General features: G+C 37.9%; 1 long non-coding RNA gene across 1 annotated transcript in view; it reads left to right on the top strand.

The window, feature by feature from the left end:
* The first annotated feature begins 916 nt into the window (after positions 1-916).
* Positions 917-27,805, top strand: part of LOC122272010 (uncharacterized) — a 53,567-nt gene continuing 26,678 nt past the window's right edge. The window contains exons 1-2 of the long non-coding RNA XR_015428565.1: positions 917-2,681; positions 5,365-5,420. This is a non-coding gene — a long non-coding RNA (uncharacterized LOC122272010). The remainder of the gene's footprint in view (positions 2,682-5,364; positions 5,421-27,805) is intronic.

The following is a 27,805-nucleotide window of genomic DNA, read 5'->3' as shown; positions in this document are numbered from 1 at the left end:
TCCGTCATCTGATTGCGTTTGCGTTTCCATACTTTTGTTACTTTTTTTCTGTCTTTTCCATTTTTCATTGTGTTCTAAGACTTTTCCCACTTTGTTTGACCATGTTTTTTAACACTTTTCTTAATTCTTTTTTTCCAATTTGCATTTTCCACGTTTTATTTACTATTGTTTATTTTCCACTTTTTTTGTTTATTTTCTAATTTTTTTTCCATTGATGCATATAAATTTTTTTTTTAAATTTTCTTTTTCTACAATTTCTCCATTACGTTTTTTTTTTTATTTTTTCCCGTTGCGTGATTGTTATATTTTATCCTTCGTGTTTTTTTCTAAATTTTTTTTTCATTGCTTTCTAATTTTTATCCTTTGTTTTTTTTTCATAGTGCTTTCTCCATTTTTTTCCATTGTGTTTTTCAATTTTTTTCCATTGTGTTTTTCGTTTTTTTTTCCAGCGTATTTTTAACATTCTGTTTTTTTATTTTTATTTTTTACATTGTGTTCCTCCGATTTTTCCAGTGTTTTTTCTAATTTTCATGGTGTTTTTTCCAAATTTTTCAATTGAGTTTTTCCAATTTTTCCATTGCTGTTTTTTCAATTTTTCCATTGCTGTTTTTCCGATGAGTTTTTTTTACATTTTGTTTTTTAAATTTTTTACAGTGTTATTATATTTTTTTTGCCATTGTCTTTTTTTTTTCTTTCAATTTTTCCCTTGTGTTTTTTCCATTGAGTTTCATTTTCCAATTTTTGACTGTGAATTTTTGAGATTGATACTGATTTTCCAATTTTTGATATTTTCCATTGTGCGAATCTTATATTTTTTTCCTTCGTACTTTTTTGTATATTTTCTTCAATGCTTTTTATTTTTTTTCCATTTTATTTTTTTTCTTTCCTTTTCCATTGTGTTTACTAAATTCTGCATTTTCTATTGTGCTTTCTCCCTTTTTTCTAAGTGTTTTTTTTTATTTTTATTTTGTTTTTAAATGTTTAGTGTCATTTTTTATTTTTTCATTGTGCTTTTTAATTTTTTCTAGAAGGATTTTTTCCATTTTGTTTTTTCCGTTGAATTTCATTTTCCAATTTTTTATATTGAATTTTTAATATTGTTGTTCTTTTTCCAATTTTTGATATTTTCCAGAGTGTGATACTTATATTTTTTCCTTTGTATTTTTTTCTAAATTTTCCTTCAATGCTATCTAATTTTTTTCCATTGTTATTTTCTTTTTCGGTTTTTTCCATTGTGTTTACTAAATTCTGCTATTTCCATTTTTCCGTTGAGCTTTCTCTATTTTTTCCATTGTGTTTCTATTCTGTTTTTTTCTTCCTCAATGTTTTTTCTCCATTTTTTCCAGGGAATTCCAGTGTATTTTTTCTATTTTCCATTGTGTTTTTCCGATTTTTAAATTTTTTTTTCAGTGTGTTCTTTACATTTCTATTTTTTCCATCATCAGTCATTTTCCATTTTCAGTGTGTTTCCATCAGTTCTGTCAGTGTAATTTCCATTGGTATTTTCTCGTTGCGTTTTTTATTGTTTTTTTTTTGTGTGTGTTCTGTATTTGTTTTTTTCGGTGTGTTTTCAGTTGATTTTTTATTAGTGTGTTTTCCATTGATTTTTTTTATTGTGTTAAACTTTTATTTCCATTTTTTGCATTGTGTTTTTCTTACTATTCGGTGTGCTTTCAATTCATTTTTTTAGGTATTTTCCATTGGTTTTCGATTTTTTTTAGTTTTTCAGTTTTTTTTATGCTTTTTGATATTTAGATTTTCATTCAATGTGTCTACCAAATTTTTCCAAAATAATTTTCATTTTGTTTTCTAGTGTTTATCTAATATGTTTCACGGCACTTTATTCAATTTCTTTCAAATTTTTTCCCTCCAATGTGATCATAACGGTTTTCAGTCCTAGCTTTAATAGATTCAAATATTCACATCACATTTTCTTTTCAATTCATTTTCATGTTTCCTGTGAACAGAAAAAAACGGTTTATTTTTAATTCTTATTTAATTTATTTCAGCTTTTAAGGATTTTCTCGTTTTCAGAAGTGAACTTCGTGCTATCAACAGGGGTCTGGAATTATTTATGCACAATGACCTTTGTTTTGAAGACCTTTAGATACTCATTGATAGCCGCAGCTTCCTGCAACATCTCGACAACAGATCCCATATTGGCGGCAAAACCAGTATTTCCATCCTAAACTAATTAAAACTCTTGTCCCTTCAGCATAATATTCACCTGCAGTGGATTCCTTCTCACGTTGGTCTCTATAGCAACGACTTAGCGGATAGCCTGGATAGAGAGGGTTGCAGCCTACCACACCCTACCTCTTATGATCTCACCTATGTTGAACTTTACTCCCTGAAGAAATTCCAGCTTCTCAGTGACTGGCTGATTCCTCCCACCCACCATTGGTATAAAGGAAATAATCCTGGAGTTTCTTCGACTCTTTCTTCCCTTTGAAAGGAGAGTCTGCACCACCCTCTCCCGTCTAGCTACTGGTCATCTAAAGGGTTTACTATTTTCCCAAGGAACTAAAACCTACTCCCTCTGCCATCAATGCTTCCGCCGATCATAACCTGGACTGTCTTGGTCTTCTCTGGGAAGACATCTACTGTACTCCTCTTTTGGTCTTTGAATCATTTTCTTTGAGCAGATTAAGAGGAACTGTTGCTTCTGAAGGACAAACACTGTAAGTAAAACGTTCCATCTTTATTTTTCTTTCTTAACTGTTTTATGTATTGCAATTCTGAAATTTTACGCACCAGTCATGTAACCGTTTTAATAATAACTTATTAGAGTTTCCGGCTCTCGTAAGATCTCCAAAGACACTGCCAAACGCACTACTTTAAAGCACAATGTGCAAAATTTTTTGTTTGCTTCACTCGAAAAAAAAAAAATTCTTAAATGCTTCTAACGATATAAGTATATATATACTCACACACTACTTAATAAACTGAAATTTTTTATATACACACTAAATCTTCCAGCACCCCCATCCCCTTTTTTCTTTTAAAGAAAACATTTTTAATTACGATCTCAATCAGAATTTTCGAACTCAATATAAATTCTGTTAGTAATGAAGGTTAACCATTTTAAATAAATAGACTTTCGAGCACAAAATTTGGTTTTTATATTTTAATACTTTTACGACGTATATTTATTCATTCCAGTGAAGAAATTTTAAGCTATTTGTTTATGAATTATTATTTAATCAATCATGGTTCATGGCCTATAATAAACTGTAACGAACTAATTTTCATTTATCTATTTGCTGGTTAACTTTACTAAAAACTAAATTTAAGTAAATTGATCAAGGTAAATTATTCGATAACCTGTATTAATTTAAAAATGTGTGATATTTTTGCATTGACAAACGAGGTAGTAAAAACGAAGTAACTTAACAAATTTGGAGATGCAAATTAATCTTAATTCGGATTAATAATACTATAATAAATTTAAATAAGGCAATACATCATTTAGATTACTTGCAGTCACCTGATTGGTTGATTCTATCATCGTTGGTCTTATCGATTAAACATTATTTTACGTTTTTAAAATTTGGCTAAAAATATGCGTTATTCCCTCTTCTGGTATTTTATATTACTTTCACTCCCCCTTACCAGGGCACGGGATTGATCATTACACATATACATAATATATCACAGTTATTCTATAAAACCTGAGTCCTCAAACTATTGAGTACTTTCTTCGAAATGTTTTTTTGCAATGAGGTCAGCTACATTATCTCGTGAATTAATATATTGAAACTCGACAATTTTTTGATCTACATTGTCACGTATAAAATGATACCTAAGGTCTATGAGTGAGTTTGATTTTTAGCTATGAACATAGCTGCCTGGTTATTAGTACGGGAGGTGGTAGAAACATTTCTTTACCGAGCTCAAACAGTAAACACTTTATCCACAATACTTCTTTGGTCACATGGGCCATTGCCAGGTAATCAGCTTCTGCGGAAGACAATGCAGAGCAATGCTGTTTTTTACTAGACCAAGACACCGCAGCGCCCCCAAGAATGATCACATAACCACTAAACGATTTTCTGTCAATGCAATCTGCTGCCCAGTCTGCATCGGAAAATATTTTTAGCTTCTTTCTAGTTTTTCTGTGTGTCAAACAAAGATGTTTGTTTAAGATACCTGATTAAGTGTTTGCTAGCGCTATCTATTTTGGTTATAAATCACTAAATAAAAGTAGCCAGGAAAATGACAGATTTTCTTGTGACAAACAAATGATAAACTATAAATAAGAAACAAACAACAGAAGAAACTATTTTAAACAAAGATTTTTTGTAAATAATACCCTCTGCATATATTCTAGAAATGCTTACAGCGGTTGAGATAAAAAAAAATTAGATATTGGTGAATTTATGGGAAGTTTTGAAGCTAGTTATTATTGGAAATATTATTTGTGACATGCCAGGAAAATGACATTTTGAAATTAAATTAAATTTTTCAAATACACAAAACAGTCAATGTTAATGCAAAGTCATTCTAAAATACTAACACAAATGCTATTTATTAAAATTTTTAAAAAAAGTTCTTTTAGTAGTATAGTATTAGATCTTGAAGCAAGAGACTGTAAATTGTCATATTTCGTGGGAATCACCCATACCTATTTAGTCTCCCTGTGGTCAATGGTGAATGATAATACATCTCTTAGCGGGCTAATATTCGTTGAAAGAAATATGGGGAACAATTGAGCTCGTATAATACAGGGTGTTTCATATTGAATGGGACAAAAAGAATGTGTGACTGCCTTAATGGATTTATTCAGCCGAAACAAATTTGTTCTGCAACTACAATTGTACAAGTTTTATTTGGCAACAGGGAAAGAATCATCGAATGACGAACTCGCCGCTGGAGGCGCTGTTAAACAAAATGTCATCCATGCAGGAGAAAGTTTTGAATATGCCAAAACCTCCTCGGTAACTTTTGTGCAAAGACATTTTCGCACGAAATTTCAAAAGGAACCACCGCATCGGCATAACATAAGCAGGTGGGTGATGCAGTTCCAGGATACTGGCAATTTATGCAAGAACAAAAGCCCAGGACGAAAAGAAACTCCATCACAGGGGATATGCTATCACGAGTGGGGCAGGATTACCGTGTAGACATTTGTCGTGTCACCGGAGGGGCACATATTGAATTTTCTAAATATATTAATTATAACGTTTACAATCATGTTTTCTTTTTGTCCCATTAAGTATGAAACACCCTGTAGTATTGTAATAAAATTCTTATTCGAACAAATAAATTTCAGTGACCACATATTCATATGTGTCGTAAATTTATTATTATTTTAAAACAGCTGATATTTTATTCATATCTTATTGATTACTTTGGAATTTATAGGACAGTATGTTGTCTTTATGACGGAGAATAGTAATTTGTGATTCATCATAGCTTTGGTAAGAATAGTTCTTCTATAAATTTTCTAGTTCTCTAGTTCTTCAATAAATTTTCAGGCCGTTGTAATATATCGAAAGCACCTAAAGTTGGAATGGGATTTGTGATTTGCTCTCTTTTTCGGGCAAAGAGGGCGAAAGGTTATGAGCGATGCCTGTTAACAAAAATTAAAATAAGTTTAAACTCAAATTTATTAATATATCATAATTTACTTTTGTTATGAATACTTCAAACGAATCTTGTTTGGAAAGAGCGTGCAAATTTGGATTACATAGGATAGTTTGGTTCCTACAGTCTTAGATTTCTAATTTAGTCCTTAGTTAGGAGCGTTGTTAACATGCGACACTAAAATTCCTTCACTTTCAGTTGGGGTCAAGCGATGCTACAATGAACTTAGTTTAGTCAAATTATAATTTGTCCTTTCTAGGTCATAATTTAGCTGAAACGTTATAGCCATAATTTTTTTGGCAGGAAAATCAATGGAACCTTTCGTCGGATAATCAACTCTAAATATTTCTTAGAATTTTTTTTTAAAAAATACTACCTTGCAGTTTCTAGGACAAAAGTTACCTAAAGCCTGTTTTAAGAAGCTTTTTTCTTTTAGAACGTCTACCGATTTCCCAAAATGAGTTAAGCGTTTGGTGGGCGGAATTCAAATTTGTGGTTTCGTAATTTTTAAGTCTATACATTTTAAGAAACTTCTAATGGCCATGACTTTTCCTGGTGGGTGAGCTAACGATATTTTTCGTTGAAGCAACGTATGCTCTTATAATTTTGTTAAGTGAGCCAATGTTTGAGGCAAAATTTCTTTCTAGATTAAAAACTTGCCTTAGCCATATTTTTTTCTAGGTGGGGTAATGAAATTTTTTGTTGCGCCAGCAATTTCCTACAATTTTTGGTAAAATATCATAGCTCTTATGTAATAAATTAGCTAAAACATATTTTGGTCATACTTTTTTTTATTGGTGGGTAGCCTAACGAAAATTTTGTTAGGATAACGATTTCCTTCGATGGGTGAATATTTAAAGGTTGTATTTCAAATTTCTAAGGCAAAAGTTATCTTACGCCTATTACCCATTGTCAAAATAGATCTTGTTTTGGGTCTGATGGCGTGCGCACTTTATTTGGACGTCATCACACTATTCAACTATGTTCTAGAGTAATAGTAATCAGTGCGCATGCGTTGCTGTGGCGACCGCTACTGTTTGTGCGGACAACAAGTTCAAGTTAAGCTACGGCAGGGAAAATTCATACTTGAAGTTTCTAGGTCATAAACTGTAATTTATATGGCAAGAAAAAATAAAAATTAGTTTTGGTTGTACTTTTGACAAGATGACAAACGAAAAAAAAATGTGGTCCTGACTATTTCTTGGGATGAGCTATCGCTTGGCGGCGAAATTCAAATTTTCTAATCATAAGAAAACTAAAAAAAAATTCCGTAACTCATTTTAGTAGGTAAAGTAGCATATAGTTGGACTAATTGTTTCCTACAAAGGGCAAACTTTCGGTATCAAAATTTAAACTTGTTTCTAGTTATGACATGAGATATAACATGTGATAAATACATGAGATGTGGGCAGAGATAAAATGTAAATAATGTTTTGGTAGAGGAAAAAAAAAACAATTTTTAATAATTTATTTATTCTGCAACTTACAATTGGTTCTGTAAAAACCTTTTGAGAACCTAAATACTAAAGATTTTTGGCAAGGTTTAAACTTTTTCTACGTCATCAAGTAGCTTTTTTGTGGCTTGCTTTATGAAAATTTTGGGTGAACCATTTGTCTAACGTTTCAAAACAAAATTCCAACTTAGGATTCCAGAGACAAAATTTAACCAGAAGTAATTTTATGCTTTCGTTGCTGAGCGAAATAGGACGAAATGAGTAATACCAACCAGCCAGTGGCATTTTTTTATAGGGTCACTTTTTCAAAAATTGAAATTTTAAAACGATTTAAGTAGCTGCTCATATTATTTATTTATGTAAAGCATTTCTCAAAATATCATATACACTACACGATTCATTTCTGAAATAGTGAAAAAAAATTCTGTACCTAAGTAATTTTATTTAAAATTTCAGTATGGTATAAATAATAGTTTTATCTTATAAAATTCAGAGTTTAATCTTTTAAACCAGTGATGCTTGATGAAATTCGAGTTAATTTAGAATCGTAAAATTTATTAGATACTAAACAAAGCTGATATTATTGGGATTAGTATAGCGAAATATTTTTATTATTGCTTTTAAATATTATCAAACATAAATTAAAATTTAATGGGAAATGAACTTGATTTCGAAATGAATTTTTAATAACGAAATTCTGTTCCCCTGAAATACTGTTCCAGTTTAAAATAAATTTGTTCAGAGTTTCATTGTTCAAAAATGAAAAATAAGTAGAATCCTAACTGACATAAAATTTATAAATAGATCATTGCTCATAAAACATGTAAAAGAAAGAAAAAAAAGATCAGAAATCTATGTTACTGTAAAAAGTGTGTAATCCGGAATACACTGGAATATGCAAATTCCAGATATGCAAAAGTTTCTTTTACTCGAAAACTGTATTTTTTAATATTTCTCAATTTTTTCGAGAAAACAAAATGCTGCTTCTTAATATTTACGTAATCAACGCTTATAAAAAGTTTTAATGATAAAAAGAGAAAAATCTGCAATGGTTGTCCCTAAATATTAAGTTAATTAAAAGAATTGAAATCATTAAACAGAGAAAAAAAAATGCAAGAATACAAAAATACCTTACTTAATTTTCATCTATATTTATTAAAAAATTTTGCCGTAATTATTAGCGTTTCATATTAGCGTATTTAATATACTAAAAAGAACTGCAATAAAAAAACAAAAGTTTATACATTTATATAAAAGAATATGAAATTGTAAATTTAAAAAAGCGCAAGAAACAGAAAAAATACATTTTAGAAACACAATTATAGCAAAATAAAGATAGACAGGAATAAAAACAATAAAAAAAGACCTATTATAAAATAAAACGTTGTGAACGCCTTATTACGATCACTGGTTACCCATTGGTCAAATGCTTTTTCTTTCTCGATTGACTCCGTTAAACACCCCAACATTTCAAATCATGGGTTTCAAAAACTGTCTCAATGGATGATTGGTTTTCAAATCCTGCCTATGTACGTGTTTCACAAAATTACTTTTCCTTCTTCAGTATTCATATTTATATTTAAATCACCGTCAAGACAGTAATGATACGTTAATAATAAGAGGAATGTAAACGATAAAGTATAAAATGGGCAGGCAATGTTATCAGAATGGAAGTGTTTTCAATGCCTGACCAGATGGCACACGAAAAAGAGGCAGGCTGAATCTGAGTTTGATAGATGGCCTAGAAAAAGACCTTTTGGTCTTAAAAACTAAAAATTTGAAAACACTGGCAAAAAGAAGGTTAGCTTGGAAAAAACTTCTTGAGAAAGCCAAGGCCCACCATGGACTGTCGAGCCATTGATGATGATGAATAAAAAGAAAATAAAAATACTTTAAATTATTATTATGTAAATACATTAAAAATACCTGGTAATGAAAAGAAAAACAGCAGCCGTCGCCATAGCAACGCGTGCAATGACGACGCATGCGCAGTGTTTAATATTGTTCTTGGCACAGTTGAAAAGCATGTTGATGGCATCAAACCAAAACCCGTTATGCCATTGGGTAATAAAACAGGTATAAAAACAGTACTAACAGTACTTTCTGACAGTTATGTAAGAAGATAATGACAGACCCAAAAATAGATCGTTTTGAATTTAAAAACAAAATTTTATTTCTCCACATTATATGAGAAAAAGTGGCGATAAAAGAATAAAATCATCAGAAATACTCTTAAAAATACCGCGTCATAATAAAAACGTCAATAGTAACAAAAAATTAGCAATAAAGAATCTCAGTTTTTCATTTTATCACAATTTCGAGTAAAACTAGCCACAAAAGAAAAAAAAATTCTAGTAGAATCTCAGTTTAAAAATCCTGTGCCCTTATATAAACACAGTTTAACAAAATTTAGAGAAAGATGAAGCGAAAAAAAAAATAGTTCTTAATTCTTAAAACAAAACTAAAAAGCCGAAAATGTAAGAAAAAAAAGCGATTATAGAAAAAGTCTCAACAAGAAAAAAGTCCTTAAATATGCGCCTGAATAAAATCGCCGTTAAAAACAATATTTTAGAATATAATTCTGATAAAGAAATTGTTTTTAATTCTGCAAATCTCGAGTTTTCATATGGTCGCAAGTGAAGAAGATAAAAAAAGGAGTAGTTTTATTCGTCATTAAAATCTTTTTTCATAAACTTGTAACGTCCACGAATGAGAGAATTCGTGGGAAACCGGGATAGCCTGGTTAATAGAGCGTTGGGACCATGTTCAAGTGGTCGTGGGTTTGATCCCCGTCTGCCGAAGAATGCCCGTTTAATGAATGGTAACTGGTGCACGTTTAAGCTGTCGGGACACAAACTCTTCCATGCTTAATTAACAAATCCTTCTTTTGGGGGAACTGATTTGGAGATAGATAATTCTCTGGTTCAGATCCAAATTATGAGCTCTGGATGCATGAGTGGATCCGTCCTTTAAAAGGGCTGTGACATGTGTGTGTCTAAAGTCAACTTCTAGGCCCCGGATGGCGGCGCCAATGAAAAACAAGAAACGCACTTCCTGCTTTAAAATTCGCTTGGTTTCACAGAGCAGGCTTGCTGGTATAAGCAAGTTTCCTTATGAACAGAAAAGATAAGAATGCTTAGAATGAAAGTTTCAAAGAAAATAGCATCTTTCTTGCTTAATACAAGAAGTCGAAATCACTGAGTTTGGAGAACATGGCGCAATTTTGGCAGAAAAAGTAGCGTTTGTTTAATCAATATATATATATATATATATATATATATATATATATATATATATATATATATATATATATATATATATATATATATATATATATATATATATATATAATTATCTCCCTGTGGCCAGTGGCGACTGATAATTCATACCTATACTTAACGTTAACTTTCGATGACAGAGGTGTGGGGAAGAAATGGGAACATTTCGTCGATCTAATAAATAACAGTGAAAACATTTTCTTATGTATCGTAAATTTATTATTGTCTTGAAAGGCTAGTATTCTATTAATACCTTATTAATTACTTTGCATTTTATAGGAGAGGATGTTCTCTTTATATAATGGAGAATAGTATTTTTTGCTTCATCATGGCTCTGGTAAGAATTATATTTCAGTGCTTCAATAAATTTTCAGGCCGTTCAACTATAGCGACAGCACCTAAATTTGGAAAGGAATTTGGGATTTGATAACTTTTTCGGGCAAAGTGGACGGAAGGTTATGAGAGATGTCTAATAAAAAAAATTGAAATAAATTCAGGCTCAAATATACTAATATATCATAATTTACTTCAAAGCTTCAAACGCATCTTGTTAATAAATAAGTTTGGATTAAAGATACGACAAGTAAGATAGTTTGGTTCCTATCGTCTTAAGCTTTCTAATTTAGTCCCCAGTTGTGAGCATTGTTAACATGAGACACTAAAAGACCATTATTTTCTGTTGGGGTCAAGAGATAATACAATGGACTTACTTCACGGCTCTCGTACAGTTTCTTGTCTAGTTTATAGATTTTGTGTTATTAATATCGTCCTCCTCAAGATTTTTTAAGCATTTTAATTTGTAATACAATAATTTATTAATGAAACCAACTCTAGGGTAGATGCGAGCCGGATGCGGAATTCGTATCGCCCAGCCATTGACAGGACTCAGGCCCTGTTCACCTCATTGGTGGGAGAAAACTCTGTCCCCTGCGCCATCACAGCTCTGATATGGGTTCTTGTCTAGTTTATAGATTTTGTGTTATTAATATCGTCCTCCTCAAGATTTTTTAAGCATTTTAATTTGTAATACAATAATTTATTAATGAAACCAACTCTAGGGTAGATGCGAGCCGGGTGCGAAATTCGTATCGCCCAGCCATTGACAGGACTCAGGCCCTGTTCACCTCATTGGTGGGAGAAAACTCTGTCCCCTGCGCCATCACAGCTCTGATATAGGTTCTTGTCTAGTTTATAGATTTTGTGTTATTAATATCGTCCTCCTCAAGATTTTTTAAGCATTTTAATTTGTAATACAATAATTTATTAATGAAACCAACTCTAGGGTAGATGCGAGCCGGATGCGGAATTCGTATCGCCCAGCCATTGACAGGACTCAGGCCCTGTTCACCTCATTGGTGGGAGAAAACTCTGTCCCCTGCGCCATCACAGCTCTGATATAGGTTCTTGTCTAGTTTATAGATTTTGTGTTATTAATATCGTCCTCCTCAAGATTTTTTAAGCATTTTAATTTGTAATACAATAATTTATTAATGAAACCAACTCTAGGGTCGATGCGAGCTGGATGCGGAATTCGTATCGCCCAGCCATTGACAGGACTCAGGCCCTCTTCACCTCATTGGTGGGAGAAAACTCTGTCCCCTGCGCCATCACAGCTCTGATATAGGTTCTTGTCTAGTTTATAGATTTTGTGTTATTAATATCCTCCTCCTCAAGATTTTTTAAGCATTTTAATTTGTAATACAATAATTTATTAATGAAACCAGCTCTAGGGTCGATGCGAGCCGGGTGCGGAATTCGTATCGACGGGATTCGGACCCCGTTCACCTCATTGGTGGGCGAAAGCTCTGTCCCCTGCGCCATCACAGCTCTGATATAGGTTCTTGTCTAGTTTATAGATTTTGTGTTATTAATATCGTCCTCCTCAAGATTTTTTAAGCATTTTAATTTGTAATACAATAATTTATTAATGAAACCAACTCTAGGGTAGATGCGAGCCGGATGCGGAATTCGTATCGCCCAGCCATTGACAGGACTCAGTCCCTGTTCACCTCATTGGTGGGAGAAAACTCTGTCCCCTGCGCCATCACAGCTCTGATATAGGTTCTTGTCTAGTTTATAGATTTTGTGTTATTAATATCGTCCTCCTCAAGATTTTTTAAGCATTTTAATTTGTAATACAATAATTTATTAATGAAACCAACTCTAGGGTAGATGCGAGCCGGGTGCGAAATTCGTATCGCCCAGCCATTGACAGGACTCAGGCCCTGTTCACTTCATTGGTGGGAGAAAACTCTGTCCCCTGCGCCATCACAGCTCTGATATAGGTTCTTGTCTAGTTTATAGATTTTGTGTTATTAATATCGTCCTCCTCAAGATTTTTTAAGCATTTTAATTTGTAATACAATAATTTATTAATGAAACCAACTCTAGGGTAGATGCGAGCCGGATGCGGAATTCGTATCGCCCAGCCATTGACAGGACTCAGTCCCTGTTCACCTCATTGGTGGGAGAAAACTCTGTCCCCTGCGCCATCACAGCTCTGATATAGGTTCTTGTCTAGTTTATAGATTTTGTGTTATTAATATCGTCCTCCTCAAGATTTTTTAAGCATTTTAATTTGTAATACAATAATTTATTAATGAAACCAACTCTAGGGTAGATGCGAGCCGGGTGCGAAATTCGTATCGCCCAGCCATTGACAGGACTCAGGCCCTGTTCACCTCATTGGTGGGAGAAAACTCTGTCCCCTGCGCCATCACAGCTCTGATATAGGTTCTTGTCTAGTTTATAGATTTTGTGTTATTAATATCGTCCTCCTCAAGATTTTTTAAGCATTTTAATTTGTAATACAATAATTTATTAATGAAACCAACTCTAGGGTAGATGCGAGCCGGATGCGGAATTCATATCGCCCAGCCATTGACAGGACTCAGTCCCTGTTCACCTCATTGGTGGGAGAAAACTCTGTCCCCTGCGCCATCACAGCTCTGATATAGGTTCTTGTCTAGTTTATAGATTTTGTGTTATTAATATCGTCCTCCTCAAGATTTTTTAAGCATTTTAATTTGTAATACAATAATTTATTAATGAAACCAACTGTAGGGTAGATGCGAGCCGGGTGCGAAATTCGTATCGCCCAGTCATTGACAGGACTCAGGCCCTGTTCACCTCATTGGTGGGAGAAAACTCTGTCCCCTGCGCCATCACAGCTCTGATATAGGTTCTTGTCTAGTTTATAGATTTTGTGTTATTAATATCGTCCTCCTCAAGATTTTTTAAGCATTTTAATTTGTAATACAATAATTTATTAATGAAACCAACTCTAGGATAGATGCGAGCCGGATGCGGAATTCGTATCGCCCAGCCATTGACAGGACTCAGTCCCTGTTCACCTCATTGGTGGGAGAAAACTCTGTCCCCTGCGCCATCACAGCTCTGATATAGGTTCTTGTCTAGTTTATAGATTTTGTGTTATTAATATCGTCCTCCTCAAGATTTTTTAAGCATTTTAATTTGTAATACAATAATTTATTAATGAAACCAACTCTAGGGTAGATGCGAGCCGGGTGCGAAATTCGTATCGCCCAGCCATTGACAGGACTCAGGCCCTGTTCACCTCATTGGTGGGAGAAAACTCTGTCCCCTGCGCCATCACAGCTCTGATATAGGTTCTTGTCTAGTTTATAGATTTTGTGTTATTAATATCGTCCTCCTCAAGATTTTTTAAGCATTTTAATTTGTAATACAATAATTTATTAATGAAACCAACTCTAGGGTCGATGCGAGCCGGATGCGGAATTCGTATCGCCCAGCCATTGACAGGACTCAGTCCCTGTTCACCTCATTGGTGGGAGAAAACTCTGTCCCCTGCGCCATCACAGCTCTGATATAGGTTCTTGTCTAGTTTATAGATTTTGTGTTATTAATATCGTCCTCCTCAAGATTTTTTAAGCATTTTAATTTGTAATACAATAATTTATTAATGAAACCAACTCTAGGGTAGATGCGAGCCGGGTGCGAAATTCGTATCGCCCAGCCATTGACAGGACTCAGGCCCTGTTCACCTCATTGGTGGGAGAAAACTCTGTCCCCTGCGCCATCACAGCTTTGATATAGGTTCTTGTCTAGTTTATAGATTTTGTGTTATTAATTTCGTCCTCCTCAAGATTTTTTAAGCATTTTAATTTGTAATACAATAATTTATTAATGAAACCAACTCTAGGGTCGATGCGAGCCGGATGCGGAATTCGTATCGCCCAGCCATTGACAGGACTCAGTCCCTGTTCACCTCATTGGTGGGAGAAAACTCTGTCCCCTGCGCCATCACAGCTCTGATATAGGTTCTTGTCTAGTTTATAGATTTTGTGTTATTAATATCGTCCTCCTCAAGATTTTTTAAGCATTTTAATTTGTAATACAATAATTTATTAATGAAACCAACTCTAGGGTAGATGCGAGCCGGGTGCGAAATTCGTATCGCCCAGCCATTGACAGGACTCAGGCCCTGTTCACCTCATTGGTGGGAGAAAACTCTGTCCCCTGCGCCATCACAGCTCTGATATAGGTTCTTGTCTAGTTTATAGATTTTGTGTTATTAATATCGTCCTCCTCAAGATTTTTTAAGCATTTTAATTTGTAATACAATAATTTATTAATGAAACCAACTCTAGGGTCGATGCGAGCCGGATGCGGAATTCGTATCGCCCAGCCATTGACAGGACTCAGGCCCTCTTCACCTCATTGGTGGGAGAAAACTCTGTCCCCTGCGCCATCACAGCTCTGATATAGGTTCTTGTCTAGTTTATAGATTTTGTGTTATTAATATCGTCCTCCTCAAGATTTTTTAAGCATTTTAATTTGTAATACAATAATTTATTAATGAAACCAACTCTAGGGTAGATGCGAGCCGGGTGCGAAATTCGTATCGCCCAGCCATTGACAGGACTCAGGCCCTGTTCACCTCATTGGTGGGAGAAAACTCTGTCCCCTGCGCCATCACAGCTCTGATATAGGTTCTTGTCTAGTTTATAGATTTTGTGTTATTAATATCGTCCTCCTCAAGATTTTTTAAGCATTTTAATTTGTAATACAATAATTTATTAATGAAACCAACTCTAGGGTCGATGCGAGCTGGATGCGGAATTCGTATCGCCCAGCCATTGACAGGACTCAGGCCCTCTTCACCTCATTGGTGGGAGAAAACTCTGTCCCCTGCGCCATCACAGCTCTGATATAGGTTCTTGTCTAGTTTATAGATTTTGTGTTATTAATATCCTCCTCCTCAAGATTTTTTAAGCATTTTAATTTGTAATACAATAATTTATTAATGAAACCAGCTCTAGGGTCGATGCGAGCCGGGTGCGGAATTCGTATCGACGGGATTCGGACCCCGTTCACCTCATTGGTGGGCGAAAGCTCTGTCCCCTGCGCCATCACGGCTTTGATATAGGTTCTTGTCTAATTTATAGGTTTAGTGTTAATATCCTCCTCAAGATTATATAAGCATTTTAATTTGTAATACAATAATTTATTAACGAATGCCAGCTACAGGGTCGATGCGAGCCGGGTGCGGAATTCGTATCGACCAGCCATTTACGGTATTTGGACCCCGTTCACCTCATTGGTGGGCAAAAGCTCTGTCCCCTGCGCCATCACGGCTCTGATATAGGTTCTTGTTCAGTTTTTTAGGTTTCGTGTTAATATCCTCCAAGATTTTTAAGCAATTTAATTTGTAATACAATAATTTATTATTGAAAGCCAGCTCTAGGGTCGATGCGAGCCGTGTGCGGAATTCGTATCGACCAGCCATCGACGAGATTCGGTCCCCTTCACCTCATTGGTGGGCGAAAACTCTGTCCCCTGCGCCATCACGGCTTTGATATAGGTTCTTGTCTAGTTTATAGGTTTTTTGTTAATATCCTCCTCAAGATTATATAAGCATTTTAATTTGTAATACAATAATTTAATAACGAATGCCAGCTCTAGGGTCGATGCGAGCGTTGTGCGGAATTCGTATCGACCAGCCATCGACGAGATTCGGACCTCTTCACCTCATTGGTGGGCGAAAGCTCTGTCCCCTGCGCCAACACGGCTCATATATAGGTTCTTGTCTAGTTTAAAAGTTTTGTGTTAATATCTTCCTCAAGATTATATAAGCATTTTAATTTGTAATACAAGAACTTATTAACGAAAGCCAGCTCTAGGGTCGATGCGAGCCGGGTGCGGAATTCGTATCTACCAGCCATCGACGAGATTCGGACCCCTTCACCTCATTGGTGGGTGAAAGCTCTGTCCCCTGCGCCATCACGGCTCATATATAGGTTCTTGTCTAATTTATAGGTTTCGTGTTAATATCCTCCTCAAGATTATAAGCATTATAATTTGTAATACAATAATTTATTAACGAAAGCCAGCTCTAGGGTCGATGCGAGCCGGGTGCGGAATTCGTATCGATCAACCATCGACGAGATTCGGACCCCTTCACCTCACAAGTGGGCGAAAGCTCTGTCCCCTGCGCCATCACGGCTCTGATATAGGTTCTTGTCTAGTTTATAGGTTTTGTGTTAATATCCTCCTCAAGATTATATAAGCATTTTAATTTGTAATACAATAATTTATTAACGAATGCAAGCTCTAGGGTCGATGCGAGCCGGGTGCGGAATTCGTATCGACGAGATTCGGTCCCCTTCACCTCATTGGTGGGCGAAAGCTCTGTCCCCTGCGCCATCACGGCTCTGATATAGGTTCTTGTCTAGTTTATAGGTTTTTTGTTAATATCCTCCTCAAGATTATATAATTATTTTAATTTGTAATACAATAATTTATTAACGAAAGCCAGCTTTAGGGTCGATGTTAGCCGGGTGCGGAATTCGTATCGACCAGCCATCGACGAGATTCGGACCCCTTCACCTCATTGCTGGGCGAAAGCTCTGTCCCCAGCGCCATTACAGCTCTGATATAGTTTCTTGTCTAGTTTAAAGGTTTTGTGTTAATATCCTCCTCCAGATTATATAAGCATTTTAATTTGTAATACAATAATTTATTAACGAAAGCCAGCTCTAGGGTCGATGCGAACCGGGTGCGGAGTTCGTATCGACCAGCCATCGACGAGATTCGGACCCCATCACCTCATTGCTGGGCGAAAGCTCTGTCCCCTGCGCCAACACGGCTCATATGTAGGTTCTTGTCTAGTTTAAAGGTTTTGTGTTAATATCCTCCTCAAGATTATATAATTATTTTAATTTGTAAAACAATAATTTATTAACGAAAGCAAGCTCTAGGGTCGATCCGAACCGGGTGCGGAATTCGTATCGACCAGCCATCGACGAGATTCGGACTCCCTCACCTCATTGGTGGGCGAAAGCTCTGTCCCCTGCGCCATCACGGCTTTGATATAGGTTCTTGTATAGTTTATAGGTTTTGTGTTAATATCCTCCTCAAGATTATATAAGCATTTTAATTTGTAATACAATAATTTATTAACGAAAGCTAGCTCTAGGGTCGATGCGAGCCGGGTGCGGAATTCGTATCGACCAGCCATTTACGGGATTTGAACCCCGTTCACCTCATTGGTGGGCGAAAGCTCTGTCCCCTGCGCCATCAAGGCTTTGATATAGGTTCTTGTGTAGTTTATACGTTTTTTGTTAATATCCTCCTCAAGATTATATAAGCATTTTAATTTGTAATACAATAATTTAATAACGAATGCCAGCTCTAGGGTCGATGCGAGCCGGGTGCGGAATTCGTATCGACGGGATTCGGACCCCGTTCACCTCATTGGTGGGCGAAAGCTCTGTCCCCTGCGCCATCTCGGCTTTGATATAGGTTCTTGTAGAGTTTATAGGTTTTGTGTTAATATCCTTCCAAGATTATATAAGCATTTTAATTTGTAATACAATAATTTATTAACGAAAGCCAGCTCTAGGGTCGATGCGAGCCGGGTGCGGAATTCGTATCGACGAGATTCGGTCCTTATCACCTCATCGGTGGGCGAAAGCTCTGTCCCCTGCGCCATCACGGCTCTGATATAGGTTCTTGTCTAGTTTATAGGTTTTGTGTTAATATCCTCCTCAAGATTGTATAAGCATTTTAATTTGTAATACAATAATTTATTAACGAATGCCAGCTCTAGGGTCGATGCGAACCGGGTGCGGAGTTCGTATCGACCAGCCATCGGCGAGATTCGGACCCCTTCACCTCATTGGTGGGTGAAAGCTCTGTCCCCTGCGCCAACACGGCTCATATATAGGTTCTTGTCTAGTTTAAAGGTTTTGTGTTAATATCCTCCTCAAGATTATATAAGCAATTTAATTTGTAATACAATAATTTATTAACGAATGCCAGCTCTATGGTCGATGCGAGCCGGGTGCGGAATTCGTATCGACGGGATTCGGACCCCGTTCACCTCATTGGTGGGCGAAAGCTCTGTCCCCTGCGCCATCAAGGCTTTGATATAGGTTCTAGTGTAGTTTATAGGTTTTTTATTAATATCCTCCTGAAGATTATATAAGCATTTTAATTTGTAATACAATATTTTAATAACGAATGCCAGCTCTAGGGTCGATGCGAGCCGGATGCGGAATTCGTATCGACGGGATTCGGACCCCGTTCAGCTCATTGGTGGGCGTAAGCTCTGTCCCCTGCGCCATCTCGGCTTTGATATAGGTTCTTGTAGAGATTATAGGTTTTGTGTTAATATCCTCCTCAAGATTATATAAGCATTTTAATTTGTAATACAATAATTTATTAACGAAAGCCAGCTCTAGGGTTGATGCGAGCCGGGTGCGGAATTCGTATCGACCAGCCATCGACGAGATTCGGACTCCCTCACCTCATTGGTGGGCGAAAGCTCTGTCCCCTGCGCCATCACGGCTTTGATATAGGTTCTTGTATAGTTTATAGGTTTTGTGTTAATATCCTCCTCAAGATTATATAAGCATTTTAATTTGTAATACAATAATTTATTAACGAAAGCTAGCTCTAGGGTCGATGCGAGCCGGGTGCGGAATTCGTATCGACCAGCCATTTACGGGATTTGAACCCCGTTCACCTCATTGGTGGGCGAAAGCTCTGTCCCCTGCGCCATCAAGGCTTTGATATAGGTTCTTGTGTAGTTTATACGTTTTTTGTTAATATCCTCCTCAAGATTATATAAGCATTTTAATTTGTAATACAATAATTTAATAACGAATGCCAGCTCTAGGGTCGATGCGAGCCGGGTGCGGAATTCGTATCGACGGGATTCGGACCCCGTTCACCTCATTGGTGGGCGAAAGCTCTGTCCCCTGCGCCATCTCGGCTTTGATATAGGTTCTTGTAGAGTTTATAGGTTTTGTGTTAATATCCTTCCAAGTTTATATAAGCATTTTAATTTGTAATACAATAATTTATTAACGAAAGCCAGCTCTAGGGTCGATGCGAGCCGGGTGCGGAATTCGTATCGACGGGATTCGGACCCCGTGCACCTCATTGGTGGGCGAAAGCTCTGTCCCCTGCGCCATTTCGGCTTTGATATAGGTTCTTGTAGAGTTTATAGGTTTTGTGTTAATATCCTCCTCAAGATTATATAATCATTTTTATTTGTAATACAATAATTTATTAACGAAAGCCAGCTCTAGGGTCAATGCGAGCCGGGTGCGGAATTCGTATCGACCAGCCATCGACAAGATTCGGAACCCTTCCCGTCATTGGTGGGCGAAAGCTCTGTCCCCCGCGCCATCACAGCTCTGATATAGGTTCTTGTCAAGTTTATAGGTTTTGTGTTATTAATATCCTCCTCAAGATTTTATAAGCATTTTAATTTGTAATACAATAATTTATTAATGACACCAGCTCTAGGATCGATGCGAGCCGGGTGCGGAATTCATATCGCCCAGCCATTGACAGGATTCGTTCCCTGTTCACCTCATTGGTGGGAGAAAACTCTGTCCCCTGCGCCATCACAGCTCTGATATAGGTTCTTGTCTAGTTTATAAGTTTTGTGTTATCAATATCCTCCTCAAGATTGTATAAGCTTTTTAATTTGTAATACAATAAGTTATTTACGAAAGCCAGCTCTAGGGTCGATGCGAGCCGGGTGCGAAATTCTTATCGACCAGCCATCGACGAGCTTCGGACCCCTTCACCTCATTGGTGGGCGAAAGCTCTGTCCCCTGCACCAACACGGCTCATATGTAGGTTCTTGTCTAGTTTAAAGGTTTTGTGTTAATATCCTCCTCAAGATTATATAAGCATTTTAATTTGTAATACAATAATTTATTAACGAAAGCCAGCTCCAGGGTCGATGCGAGCCGGGTGCGGAATTCGTATCGACCAGCCATCGACGAGATTCGGAACCCTTCACCTCATTGCTGGGCGAAAGCTCTGTCCCCTGCGCCAACACGGCTCATATGTAGGTTCTTGTCTAGTTTAAAGGTTTTGTGTTAATATCCTCCTCAAGATTATATAAGCATTTTAATTTGTAATACAATAATTTATTACCGAAAGCAAGCTCTAGGGTGGATGCGAGCCCGGTGCGGAATTCGTATCGACCAGCCATCGACGAGATTCGGAACCCTTCACGTCATTGGTGGGCGAAAGCTCTGTATCCCGCGCCAGCACAGCTCTGATATAGGTTCTTGTCAAGTTTATAGGTTTTGTGTTATCAATATCCTCCTCAAGATTGTATAAGCATTTTAATTTGTAATACAATAAGTTATTAACGAAAGCCAGCTCTAGGGTCGATGCGAGCCGTGTGCGGAATTCGTATCGACCAGCCATCGACGAGATTCGGACCCCTTCACCTCATTGCTGGGCGAAAGCTCTGTCCCCTGCGCCAACAAGGCTCATATGTAGATTCTTGTCTAGTTTAAAGGTTTTGTGTTAATATCCTCCTCAAGATTATATAATTATTTTAATTTGTAATACAATAATTTATTAACGAAAGCCAGCTTTAGGGTCGATGTTAGCCGGGTGCGGAATTCGTATCGACCAGCCATTGACGAGATTCGGACCCCTTCACCTCATTGCTGGGCGAAAGCTCTGTCCCCAGCGCCATTACAGCTCTGATATAGTTTCTTGTCTAGTTTAAAGGTTTTGTGTTAATATCCTCCTCCAGATTATATAAGCATTTTAATTTGTAATACAATAATTTATTAACGAAAGCCAGCTCTAGGGTCGATGCGAACCGGGTGCGGAGTTCGTATCGACCAGCCATCGACGAGATTCGGACCCCATCACCTCATTGCTGGGCGAAAGCTCTGTCCCCTGCGCCAACACGGCTCATATGTAGGTTCTTGTCTAGTTTAAAGGTTTTGTGTTAATATCCTCCTCAAGATTATATAATTATTTTAATTTGTAAAACAATAATTTATTAACGAAAGCAAGCTCTAGGGTCGATCCGAACCGGGTGCGGAATTCGTATCGACCAGCCATCGACGAGATTCGGACTCCCTCACCTCATTGGTGGGCGAAAGCTCTGTCCCCTGCGCCATCACGGCTTTGATATAGGTTCTTGTATAGTTTATAGGTTTTGTGTTAATATCCTCCTCAAGATTATATAAGCATTTTAATTTGTAATACAATAATTTATTAACGAAAGCTAGCTCTAGGGTCGATGCGAGCCGGGTGCGGAATTCGTATCGACCAGCCATTTACGGGATTTGAACCCCGTTCACCTCATTGGTGGGCGAAAGCTCTGTCCCCTGCGCCATCAAGGCTTTGATATAGGTTCTTGTGTAGTTTATACGTTTTTTGTTAATATCCTCCTCAAGATTATATAAGCATTTTAATTTGTAATACAATAATTTAATAACGAATGCCAGCTCTAGGGTCGATGCGAGCCGGGTGCGGAATTCGTATCGACGGGATTCGGACCCCGTTCACCTCATTGGTGGGCGAAAGCTCTGTCCCCTGCGCCATCTCGGCTTTGATATAGGTTCTTGTAGAGTTTATAGGTTTTGTGTTAATATCCTTCCAAGATTATATAAGCATTTTAATTTGTAATACAATAATTTATTAACGAAAGCCAGCTCTAGGGTCGATGCGAGCCGGGTGCGGAATTCGTATCGACGAGATTCGGTCCTTATCACCTCATCGGTGGGCGAAAGCTCTGTCCCCTGCGCCATTTCGGCTTTGATATAGGTTCTTGTAGAGTTTATAGGTTTTGTGTTAATATCCTCCTCAAGATTATATAATCATTTTTATTTGTAATACAATAATTTATTAACGAAAGCCAGCTCTAGGGTCAATGCGAGCCGGGTGCGGAATTCGTATCGACCAGCCATCGACAAGATTCGGAACCCTTCCCGTCATTGGTGGGCGAAAGCTCTGTCCCCCGCGCCATCACAGCTCTGATATAGGTTCTTGTCAAGTTTATAGGTTTTGTGTTATTAATATCCTCCTCAAGATTTTATAAGCATTTTAATTTGTAATACAATAATTTATTAATGACACCAGCTCTAGGATCGATGCGAGCCGGGTGCGGAATTCATATCGCCCAGCCATTGACAGGATTCGTTCCCTGTTCACCTCATTGGTGGGAGAAAACTCTGTCCCCTGCGCCATCACAGCTCTGATATAGGTTCTTGTCTAGTTTATAAGTTTTGTGTTATCAATATCCTCCTCAAGATTGTATAAGCTTTTTAATTTGTAATACAATAAGTTATTTACGAAAGCCAGCTCTAGGGTCGATGCGAGCCGGGTGCGAAATTCTTATCGACCAGCCATCGACGAGCTTCGGACCCCTTCACCTCATTGGTGGGCGAAAGCTCTGTCCCCTGCACCAACACGGCTCATATGTAGGTTCTTGTCTAGTTTAAAGGTTTTGTGTTAATATCCTCCTCAAGATTATATAAGCATTTTAATTTGTAATACAATAATTTATTAACGAAAGCCAGCTCCAGGGTCGATGCGAGCCGGGTGCGGAATTCGTATCGACCAGCCATCGACGAGATTCGGAACCCTTCACCTCATTGCTGGGCGAAAGCTCTGTCCCCTGCGCCAACACGGCTCATATGTAGGTTCTTGTCTAGTTTAAAGGTTTTGTGTTAATATCCTCCTCAAGATTATATAAGCATTTTAATTTGTAATACAATAATTTATTACCGAAAGCAAGCTCTAGGGTGGATGCGAGCCCGGTGCGGAATTCGTATCGACCAGCCATCGACGAGATTCGGAACCCTTCACGTCATTGGTGGGCGAAAGCTCTGTATCCCGCGCCAGCACAGCTCTGATATAGGTTCTTGTCAAGTTTATAGGTTTTGTGTTATCAATATCCTCCTCAAGATTGTATAAGCATTTTAATTTGTAATACAATAAGTTATTAACGAAAGCCAGCTCTAGGGTCGATGCGAGCCGTGTGCGGAATTCGTATCGACCAGCCATCGACGAGATTCGGACCCCTTCACCTCATTGCTGGGCGAAAGCTCTGTCCCCTGCGCCAACAAGGCTCATATGTAGATTCTTGTCTAGTTTAAAGGTTTTGTGTTAATATCCTCCTCAAGATTATATAATTATTTTAATTTGTAAAACAATAATTTATTAACGAAAGCAAGCTCTAGGGTCGATCCGAACCGGGTGCGGAATTCGTATCGACCAGCCATCGACGAGATTCGGACTCCCTCACCTCATTGGTGGGCGAAAGCTCTGTCCCCTGCGCCATCACGGCTTTGATATAGGTTCTTGTATAGTTTATAGGTTTTGTGTTAATATCCTCCTCAAGATTATATAAGCATTTTAATTTGTAATACAATAATTTATTAACGAAAGCTAGCTCTAGGGTCGAGGCGAGCCGGGTGCGGAATTCGTATCGACCAGCCATTTACGGGATTTGAACCCCGTTCACCTCATTGGTGGGCGAAAGCTCTGTCCCCTGCGCCATCAAGGCTTTGATATAGGTTCTTGTGTAGTTTATACGTTTTTTGTTAATATCCTCCTCAAGATTATATAAGCATTTTAATTTGTAATACAATAATTTAATAACGAATGCCAGCTCTAGGGTCGATGCGAGCCGGGTGCGGAATTCGTATCGACGGGATTCGGACCCCGTTCACCTCATTGGTGGGCGAAAGCTCTGTCCCCTGCGCCATCTCGGCTTTGATATAGGTTCTTGTAGAGTTTATAGGTTTTGTGTTAATATCCTTCCAAGATTATATAAGCATTTTAATTTGTAATACAATAATTTATTAACGAAAGCCAGCTCTAGGGTCGATGCGAGCCGGGTGCGGAATTCGTATCGACGAGATTCGGTCCTTATCACCTCATTGGTGGGCGAAAGCTCTGTCCCCTGCGCCATCACGGCTCTGATATAGGTTCTTGTCTAGTTTATAGGTTTTGTGTTAATATCCTCCTCAAGATTGTATAAGCATTTTAATTTGTAATACAATAAGTTATTAACGAAAGCCAGCTCTAGGGTTGATGCGAACCTTGTGCGGTATTCGTATCGACCAGCCTTCGACGAGATTCGGACCCCTTCACCTCATTGGTAGGCGAAAGCTCTGTCCTCTACGCATTCACGGCTTTGATATAGGTTCTTGTATAGTTTATAGGTTTTGTGTTAATATCCTCCTCAAGATTATATAAGCATTTTAATTTGTAATAAAATAATTAATTAACGAAAGCCAGCTCTAGGGTCGATGCGATCCGGGTGTGGAATTCGTATCGACGGGATTCGGACCCCGTTCACCTCATTGGTGGGCGAAAGCTCTGTCCCCTGCGCCATCTAGGCTTTGACATAGGTTCTTGTGTAGTTTATAGGTTTTTTGTTAATATCCTCCTCAAGATTATATAAGCATTTTAATTTGTAATACAATAATTTATTAACGAAAGCCAGCTCTAGGGTCGATGCGAGCCGGGTGTGGAATTCGTATCGACGGGATTCGGACCCCGTGCACCTCATTGGTGGGCGAAATCTCTGTCCCCTGCGCCATTTCGGCTTTGATATAGGTTCTTGTAGAGTTTATAGGTTTTGTGTTAATATCCTCCTCAAGATTATATAATCATTTTTATTTGTAATACAATAATTTATTAACGAAAGCCAGCTCTAGGGTCAATGCGAGCCGGGTGCGGAATTCGTATCGACCAGCCATCGACAAGATTCGGAACCCTTCCCGTCATTGGTGGGCGAAAGCTCTGTCCCCCGCGCCATCACAGCTCTGATATAGGTTCTTGTCAAGTTTATAGGTTTTGTGTTATTAATATCCTCCTCAAGATTTTATAAGCATTTTAATTTGTAATACAATAATTTATTAATGACACCAGCTCTAGGATCGATGCGAGCCGGGTGCGGAATTCATATCGCCCAGCCATTGACAGGATTCGTTCCCTGTTCACCTCATTGGTGGGAGAAAACTCTGTCCCCTGCGTTATCACAGCTCTGATATAGGTTCTTGTCTAGTTTATAAGTTTTGTGTTATCAATATCCTCCTCAAGATTGTATAAGCTTTTTAATTTGTAATACAATAAGTTATTTACGAAAGCCAGCTCTAGGGTCGATGCGAGCCGGGTGCGAAATTCTTATCGACCAGCCATCGACGAGCTTCGGACCCCTTCACCTCATTGGTGGGCGAAAGCTCTGTCCCCTGCACCAACACGGCTCATATGTAGGTTCTTGTCTAGTTTAAAGGTTTTGTGTTAATATCCTCCTCAAGATTATATAAGCATTTTAATTTGTAATACAATAATTTATTAACGAAAGCCAGCTCCAGGGTCGATGCGAGCCGGGTGCGGAATTCGTATCGACCAGCCATCGACGAGATTCGGAACCCTTCACCTCATTGCTGGGCGAAAGCTCTGTCCCCTGCGCCAACACGGCTCATATGTAGGTTCTTGTCTAGTTTAAAGGTTTTGTGTTAATATCCTCCTCAAGATTATATAAGCATTTTAATTTGTAATACAATAATTTATTACCGAAAGCAAGCTCTAGGGTGGATGCGAGCCCGGTGCGGAATTCGTATCGACCAGCCATCGACGAGATTCGGAACCCTTCACGTCATTGGTGGGCGAAAGCTCTGTATCCCGCGCCAGCACAGCTCTGATATAGGTTCTTGTCAAGTTTATAGGTTTTGTGTTATCAATATCCTCCTCAAGATTGTATAAGCATTTTAATTTGTAATACAATAAGTTATTAACGAAAGCCAGCTCTAGGGTCGATGCGAGCCGTGTGCGGAATTCGTATCGACCAGCCATCGACGAGATTCGGACCCCTTCACCTCATTGCTGGGCGAAAGCTCTGTCCCCTGCGCCAACAAGGCTCATATGTAGATTCTTGTCTAGTTTAAAGGTTTTGTGTTAATATCCTCCTCAAGATTATATAATTATTTTAATTTGTAATACAATAATTTATTAACGAAAGCCAGCTTTAGGGTCGATGTTAGCCGGGTGCGGAATTCGTATCGACCAGCCATCGACGAGATTCGGACCCCTTCACCTCATTGGTGGGCGAAAGCTCTGTCCCCAGCGCCATTACAGCTCTGATATAGTTTCTTGTCTAGTTTAAAGGTTTTGTGTTAATATCCTCCTCCAGATTATATAAGCATTTTAATTTGTAATACAATAATTTATTAACGAAAGCCAGCTCTAGGGTCGATGCGAACCGGGTACGGAGTTCGTATCGACCAGCCATCGACGAGATTCGGACCCCATCACCTCATTGCTGGGCGAAAGCTCTGTCCCCTGCGCCAACACGGCTCATATGTAGGTTCTTGTCTAGTTTAAAGGTTTTGTGTTAATATCCTCCTCAAGATTATATAATTATTTTAATTTGTAAAACAATAATTTATTAACGAAAGCAAGCTCTAGGGTCGATCCGAACCGGGTGCGGAATTCGTATCGACCAGCCTTCGACGAGATTCGGACCCCTTCACCTCATTGGTAGGCGAAAGCTCTGTCCCCTGCGCCATCACGGCTTTGATATAGGTTCTTGCATAGTTTATAGGTTTTGTGTTAATATCCTCCTCAAGATTATATAAGCATTTTAATTTTAATACAATAATTTATTAACGAATGCCAGCTCTAGGGTCGATGCGAGCCGGGTGCGGAATTCGTATCGACGGGATTCGGACCCCGTTCACCTCATTGGTGGGCGAAACCTCTGTCCCCTGTGCCATCACGTCTTTGATATAGGTTCTTGTGTAGTTTATAGGTTTTTTGTTAATATCCTCCTCAAGATTATATAAGCATTTTAATTTGTAATACAATAATTTATTAACGAAAGCTAGCTCTAGGGTCGATGCGAGCCGGGTGCGGAATTCGTATCGACCAGCTATCGACGAGATTCGGACCCCTTCACCTCATTAGTGGGCGAAAGCTCTGTCCCCTTCGCCATCACGGCTCATATGTAGGTTCTTGTCTAATTTATAGGTTTCGTGTTAATATCCTCCTCTAGATTATATAAGCATTTTAATTTGTAATACAATAATTTATTAACGAACGCCAGCTCTAGGGTCGATGGGAGCCGGATGCGGAATTCGTATCGACGGGATTCGGACCCCGTTCACCTCATTGGTGGGCAAAAGCTCTGTCCCCTGCGCCATCACGGCTTTGATATAG

The sequence above is a fragment of the Parasteatoda tepidariorum genome, chromosome 8, assembly GCF_982258835.1.
Source record: "Parasteatoda tepidariorum strain Cologne lab strain chromosome 8, Ptep-v5.0, whole genome shotgun sequence".
Lineage (NCBI taxonomy): Eukaryota > Metazoa > Arthropoda > Arachnida > Araneae > Theridiidae > Parasteatoda > Parasteatoda tepidariorum.
Note: the sequence above shows the minus strand (reverse complement) of the source record. Positions and strands in the feature narration are given on the sequence as shown.